This window comes from Taudactylus pleione, unplaced genomic scaffold (genome assembly GCF_031769625.1).
Source record: "Taudactylus pleione unplaced genomic scaffold, aTauple2 ptg000302l, whole genome shotgun sequence".
NCBI lineage: Eukaryota > Metazoa > Chordata > Amphibia > Anura > Myobatrachidae > Taudactylus > Taudactylus pleione.
In genome coordinates this window covers 9,096,279-9,103,271 of record NW_028284703.1, presented here as the reverse complement: position 1 = coordinate 9,103,271, position 6,993 = coordinate 9,096,279, and positions in this window count along the sequence as shown.

Here is a 6,993-nt window from a genome sequence, read left to right as displayed (position 1 = left end):
CTCTCACACATTTTTGTTGGGAGACAGTTAACCTACCAGTATGTTTTGGGAGGAAACCAAAGTACCTGGAGGAAACCCACATGTTAGCACAATGAAAACAGTTATCTTCCTATTGTACTCCCCTTGCCCAGCTCACTCACCTGCCCAAACCCAGGCCCCTGTCCCAGCATTCTCTCCTGCCGAAACCTTGTCCCCTGGCCCAGCACCCTCCCTTGCCAAGACCTTGTCCCCTGGCCCAGCATTCTCTCCTGCCCAAACCTTGTCCCCTGGCCCAGCACCCTTCCCTGCTAAGACCTTGTCCCCTGGCCCAGCACCCTCCCCTGCTAAAACCTTGTCCCCTGGCCCAGCACCCTCCCTTGCCAAGACCTTGTCCCCTGGCCCAGCATTCTCTCCTGTCCAAACCTTGTCCCCTTGCCCAGCACCCTCCCCTGTTAAGACCTTGTCCCCTGGCCCAGCACCATCCTTTTTTCCCTTGCCCAGCACTCTCCCTGCCCAGACCTTGTCCCCTGGCCCAGCACCCTCCCTTGCCGAAACCTTGTCCCCTGGCCCAGCACCCTCCCTTGCCAAGACCTTGTCCCCTGGCCCAGCATTCTCTCCTGTCCAAACCTTGTCCCCTGGCCCAGCACCCTCCCCTGCTAAGACCTTGTCCCCTGGCCCAGCACCATCCCTTTTTCCCTTGCCCAGCACTCTCCCTGCCCAGACCTTGTCCCCTGGCCCAGCACCCTCCCTTGCCGAAACCTTGTCCCCTGGCCCAGCACCCTCCCTTGCCAAGACCTTGTCCCCTGGCCCAGCATTCTCTCCTGTCCAAACCTTGTCCCCTGGCCCAGCACCCTCCCCTGTTAAGACCTTGTCCACTGGCCCAGCACCATCCCTTTTTCCCTTGCCCAGCACTCTCCCTGCCCAGACCTTGTCCACTGGCCCACCACCCTCCCCTGCCCATCTCATTGCCCTTCCACCACCTATTCCAAATAAGATTCCCTCAACCATCCCTACTGATCCCCATCCCTATGTAGCCTTTTTTATGCCAAGTCCCCTCTGCAAGCCTAACAGAGTGCACATGAAGATGGCTCAGGAGAGGTGCTGCTGCTGGAGGGTAACTAATGTGAACTTTCAATTTATTTTTTATGTTTCTGTAAAAATAAAGTTACGTAACATAATTGTATTTCGATTGTTTGTGCCTTTACCAAGCAGGGAAAAAGCGCAGAATTGAAGAAATGCCACAACCCCACTGACAAGTATACTGCTGCATCTGTTCCAGTTGTTTATGGTAAGTAATAAGCAACAGTTTGTAATTACAAAGCACCACACACCATATGTATGTGCTCAGTGTGTCATTGCATTTGTAGTGTGTTTGTAAGACCTGTGCAGGACCATAACGAGGCATGTGTGAGTGGCGCCATCACACACAGCACAGAGCCTTGCGGGTGGCTCTGTCACTACCTCACGGTTCCTGCATCTGGCTAACAGTGTGAATAGAATGGCACCCTGCAGCCAGAATCGCTGCTGCAGTGCCGCTTGGAACATCCTTTGGACGCTCTAGACATGCACCCTGCAGCGTGTACATGTACAGCCCCCGGAGCATCCTAAGAGTGTTCTGGGCAGTGCTGTATTTCCTGGCGCCTGTGCCCCCTCTTCATGTCATCATGTTAATATTTAAAAAAAACAATATAAAATAAAGTGTGGCTGGTTTGCTAACAAAACACAAGCTGAACCTTACACTTTTGTAACATGTAATAAAAAGCCGGTGGGGGGAGATGCACTAAGCCTTGGAGAGTGATAAAGTACCAACCAATCAGCTCCTGTCATTTTTCAAACAGCCTGTAAACTGACAGGAGCTGATAGGTTGGTACTTTATCTCCCCCAACAAGGGTTTCAAGTTGTGTCACAGTGGCTTCAAACCCGTTTACACCGCAGGCTGGACCCGGGTTATTGCCGGGACTTGTTTTCTGCCGGCACTTATAGATGACATCATTTCCAAGCAACGGTGAGCCGGCTCTTCAAAGGGTGTTAACGGGTCCCAGGTTGGATGACCCAGGTCACCTGTTCACATTGCAGGATTACATGGGTCGTTTCCGTGTTCAACCCTGCTCGCTACCTGGGTTGGATTGCCGGGTCACTCGACTCGGGAATCCAACCCTGGCCCCTCTTCCACTTAACACGAAAACAGGGTGACACAGCAGTGGCAAACGCAAGATTTGCATAGAGGGGTTTCCAAATGCTTGATTTTAGAACAATTGCGGACAGTCTATGAAGAGGGCATAATTACTGTAGCACTTAACCAGTCATAATATACGTCATACGAAGTACAGTATAGTGTATGTAATAATTCTGACATGAACTGGGCCAGCGATCACAGTAAGCCATTATATTTAGGGTCATCCTGCCTGAGCTGAATGTTTTTATTTTAGATGTGGGCTCCATTTCAGATCATTTGAGCAAGTTCGGGAGTCTGGGGGAGCAGCAAAAGAACCTTGCACTGCCCTGGACATATATGTACACATTGGTTATGCACTGCATAGCGTATTATTATACAGTATTAATAATTGACCATATAGATGGTCTATATCAGTGCCTCCCTAACAGTGCATGTTTTCCAGATCTCCTAGTTAGAGCAGTGGTACTAATTATTTCATTTGTGTTGTGTGGCCTGGGAAGGGGGAGGGGGGTTTCCAGGCAACCAGAAACCCCCCCTGCATTTGTCTATGCACGGCAATAACTCTGGTTATTTGGCTGGGAAGGGGGAGGGGGGTTTCCAGGCAACCAGAAACCCCCCCCTGTGTTCGTGTATGTACGGCAATAACTCGGGTTATTTGGCCAGATTATTACATTTTCAGGGGCCAATGTAACCAAGTCAAACAGAAGTGCTCATCTCTAATTTAAATGTACACACTGACAGAATTTCAGAGCTTTACAGGGCTTAAAAAGTATAATAATGCCTGCAGCTCTCTTCTTGTGCCAGAGATGCGGGCTGCCCCTGGGGACCAGTCTGTTTTGCAGTGCCGGCTCCCTCACTGTGTCAGGAACCGAGCGCTGCACGTAATGCTGCAAAGTAGCACCTGGCTCCTGTCACTGAGGAGTTGGCACTTTGGTGTCACCCCACGGACGGTGAAACCCTGGTGCGGTCCGCATCCCCCACACTCCCCTTGTGATGCCACTGTAACTAGCAATCACTGTGTAGTTTGAAGTATGCTTGCACTGATATGTACATGTGCGGTTATGTGTGTAGCTGAATGTGTGCATGAGGACGCACACAATTACGGCAGTTGGTGATCCCGACCAAGGAACCTGCTTTCACTGGCTGGTGTGCCTGTGAGTAAGGGCTGTATGTATTGCAATTAAATGATGCTTCCTGCCCAGAGTCTTGTGCATAGTCTCCATCGCAAGACAATCCAAACTGCATTCCATAATAGTCCAGAGTAAATTGCAACATTTAAAATGGGCAGAAATGTCACCCCCCCCCCCCGAATCATAATGGGTTTACTAACCACGGGACTAAAAAGCCATTGATGGAAATTCTGGTACCAGGAGCAGTGTGCATGCATTGGATAAATTGTAAAAACTCCCACCCAAAAGCTCTAATCTCAAAAATATGTTGTAGCTGTAACTAGGATACTTTATCAAACGCCTTCTTAGCATCTAAGCTGAGTAGTATGTTTGGTATTTTTTTCCCACATAGCGAGGCGTTGCCTATGGCAGCAATCCCAACCCTACCACCTTTAACAAAATATCTGCCATAAGTGAGCCCTAACTAGTGGCATGTGAGGAAGCATGCCCTGTAATCTATTCACAACAATTTTCGCCAATATCTTAAACTCTTGATCTAAAAATGTAAAACAAAAAAAATTGTTAAAAAGAATGTTAAAAAAACATAATTTTTTTTTTCTAAAACGCTTTTTTATTGGAAAAAAAAAAAAATCTAGTGAAGAATGAGGTAAACAATATGAGAGAAAAGGAGTATTTGACATATACATCATCAGAAATACAAAAAAGTACAAGAGACTTAAAAAATATATATCATATATAGGGATCACCTTATATATATATATATATATATATATAAAAAGACGCCATACCATCTGGTGTGATTTGCTTTGTGCCCCCTGGAAATCCGTGTTGGATTTATTGAGAGCGACGATCACACGGACCGGTGACACAGAGATCCTTTTCTCATACAGCTCTGGTACGGATGATCATCTTTGTCTACCCACTTTGTTTTTATTTTTATTTATTAAATCCTTTTTATTATCACTGCACCATGAGGCATTTTTAATATCTCTTATATGTACTGTATATAGAGTTATTGATTATTCCAAATATGGATCATTGGTGATTCCAAATGCAAAAAAACCTTGATGTACAAGAAAAAAGATCCCTTTATGTAAGCTTATGTAAGCATCTTTTTATTGTGTTTTATCAGCGAAAACATTATATGATGACAGCATCAGTGGCGTATCTATAAAGGGTGCAATGTGTGCAGGGCACACGGGCCCCACAACGCACACACTGCACCCATTTTTTTTGTAACTTACCAGTCCCATGTCCCGCGTTGGGTGTCACTGCTGCTCAGAACACCGGAAAAATGGCTGTCGCGGCCATTTTTCCGGTGTTCTGCACATGCGCAGTAGACTCCGGGCACTAGAGTGTGTCCGGAGTCTACTGTGCATGCTTCGGTGGCTGGCCAGCCGCGTCAGTCAGCTGCCAGCCACCAGGGAGAGAAGAGGGGGCCCGCACGAGGAGTGCACACAGGCCCCCTCCTCTCTTAAAACGCCCCTGGACAGCATGATGGTTTTTTAAAGATACCTCTATATGAATAAATCGCATTTGCATGTAAGCATACATGTAAACACTTTCCAACTATGTGGCCTATTTTATAAGCCTTGGATGGAGATAAAGTGAACTATGGGGGAGAATTAACAAATCTTGGAGAGAGATAAAGTACCAGCCAACCAGCTCCTAACTGCTACGTTACAGACTATGTTTGAAAAACAACAGGAGCTGGTTGGTCGGTACTTTATCTTCATTCACTTTATCTCCATTCAAGGCTTAGTAAATAGACCCCAATATCACAAAAGGGTTGGGGACTATTTTCTACACACCGTTCCTAGCTAATACCCCCCAAACTGCACTAAGGTGTGTTTTGGTCTCTGGTTAAAATCCATATATTTTGTTTATGTTTTATTTTGCTGATGAAACTTTTTTGGAGGTACATTTGAAGATTGACAAACAACATCTACTACGAACTGCTAATAGATGTATGTGAAACAGACAAAGCGCTGACTGCTTGATATATTGTTTGTAATTCTAAGATCAGAAGCGATGTGTGCGTAAGTGGTCCCTGCAAACAATACATTAGAGACTAATATAAAATGTATTCTCAAAAACGTATGGTGTACATGGGAGTGGGATGTATAAGATTTCTCCTCACGATTGCGGAGCCTCTAAGGGTCAGAAATGTTGTAGTGATGTTTTATTTAATTCATTAATGTACTTCATGCCAAGCAGGATTAGAAATATTGATGGACAGAGCAGACCTTTCTCAGACCGGATTATACACAATATTAAAATTGCCACCAATATTCAGATTTGTAGTCTCTCGCTGAAGTAGATTATTGGGACCGTTGGGGGCATATATATTTTGAAAGTGTAAATTTCTCCCCACCAACCTGAATATACAATAAAACAAAATGCACTACTTTATCCACAGTGGAGTACTCAATAGTGTAATGCAACCTCTTATGAAACAAAATAGCTACACCCCTTTTCCTGGTCAATTAAGGAGCAGAAACACACTCCTGGACCCAAGAACCCTAGAGTGCTATGCCCTGGGCAACATTCTCCTGGAGGAAGACCACGTTAGGAGATAAAGGGGTAAGCCTTGGAGAGAGATAAAGTACCAGCCAATCAGCTCCTGTCATTTTTCAACACAGCCTGTAAAAAGACAGTTAAGAGTTGATTGGTTCATACTTTATCTCTCTCCAAGGCTTAATATATCTCTCCCAAAGTCTTCAGGTGAGTTACCACTTGTTTCTGTTTAACAGGGCTAACAAGCCCACCCATATTCCAGAACACAACACATACATATGGTGGAGTACCTGCGCATGTGCAGACTGAGTCCTGCGTGAATGCAGGCAGTGCCGCCAAGCCGCAGCCTGAGTGTCATGCTGCACCCATTTAGGGGCTGGGATGGGGTGGCACCGGCCTGCATCCCAGAAACGGGGGGATGTCGCCTCCAGTTTCTGAGAGTTCCAAGGCCAGATTAATTGGCCTCGCAGGCAGCAGGAGGCGGCCAGTCTGAGTAAGCTTCGGCTTACTCAGATGACCAATGCTGTGAACATTGCGACGGATGGTTGTGATGTTGATACGATGCTGCATATTCGGACAAAGCACTGGGTTCTGTGATGGCGGCTGGAGGAGTCCTTTTCCCTCGGATGCCTCCTGCAGGCATTAGCATATTAGTTGTACGGTATTGCCCAGGTGTTTCCCTACTACTATGCAATACATATCTGACTGAGGCCCAAAGGTCAGATACCATAAAATAAATAAAAACAAAACATAAACAGGGTCTGGTGATGTCTATGCGTTCCAGACTTCAGGCTGTAATTGCCTGCAAAGGATTTGCAACAAAGTATTAAAAAGTGAAAGTTCGATCTAGGATTGTTTAGTTTGTCCCATTACTTTTGGCCCCTTAAAAAGTGGGAGTCACATATAGAAACCGTTGTAATTCCTACACCGTTCACCTGATTTGGATGTAATTACCCTCAAATTAAATCTGAAAGTCTGCAGGTAAAGCACATCTTGTTTGTTTCATTTCAAAGCCATTGTGGTGGTGAATAGAGGCCAAAATATGAAAATTCTGTCAATGTCCCAATATTTATGCACCTGACTGTATCTGCAGATCACTCGATCTGCAGATATATCTTTGCAGTGTGTACCCACCTTTAGTTGCCAGTAGAAAAAAAGTGTAAAAAATGTAAAACAGGCTATATAATCCGT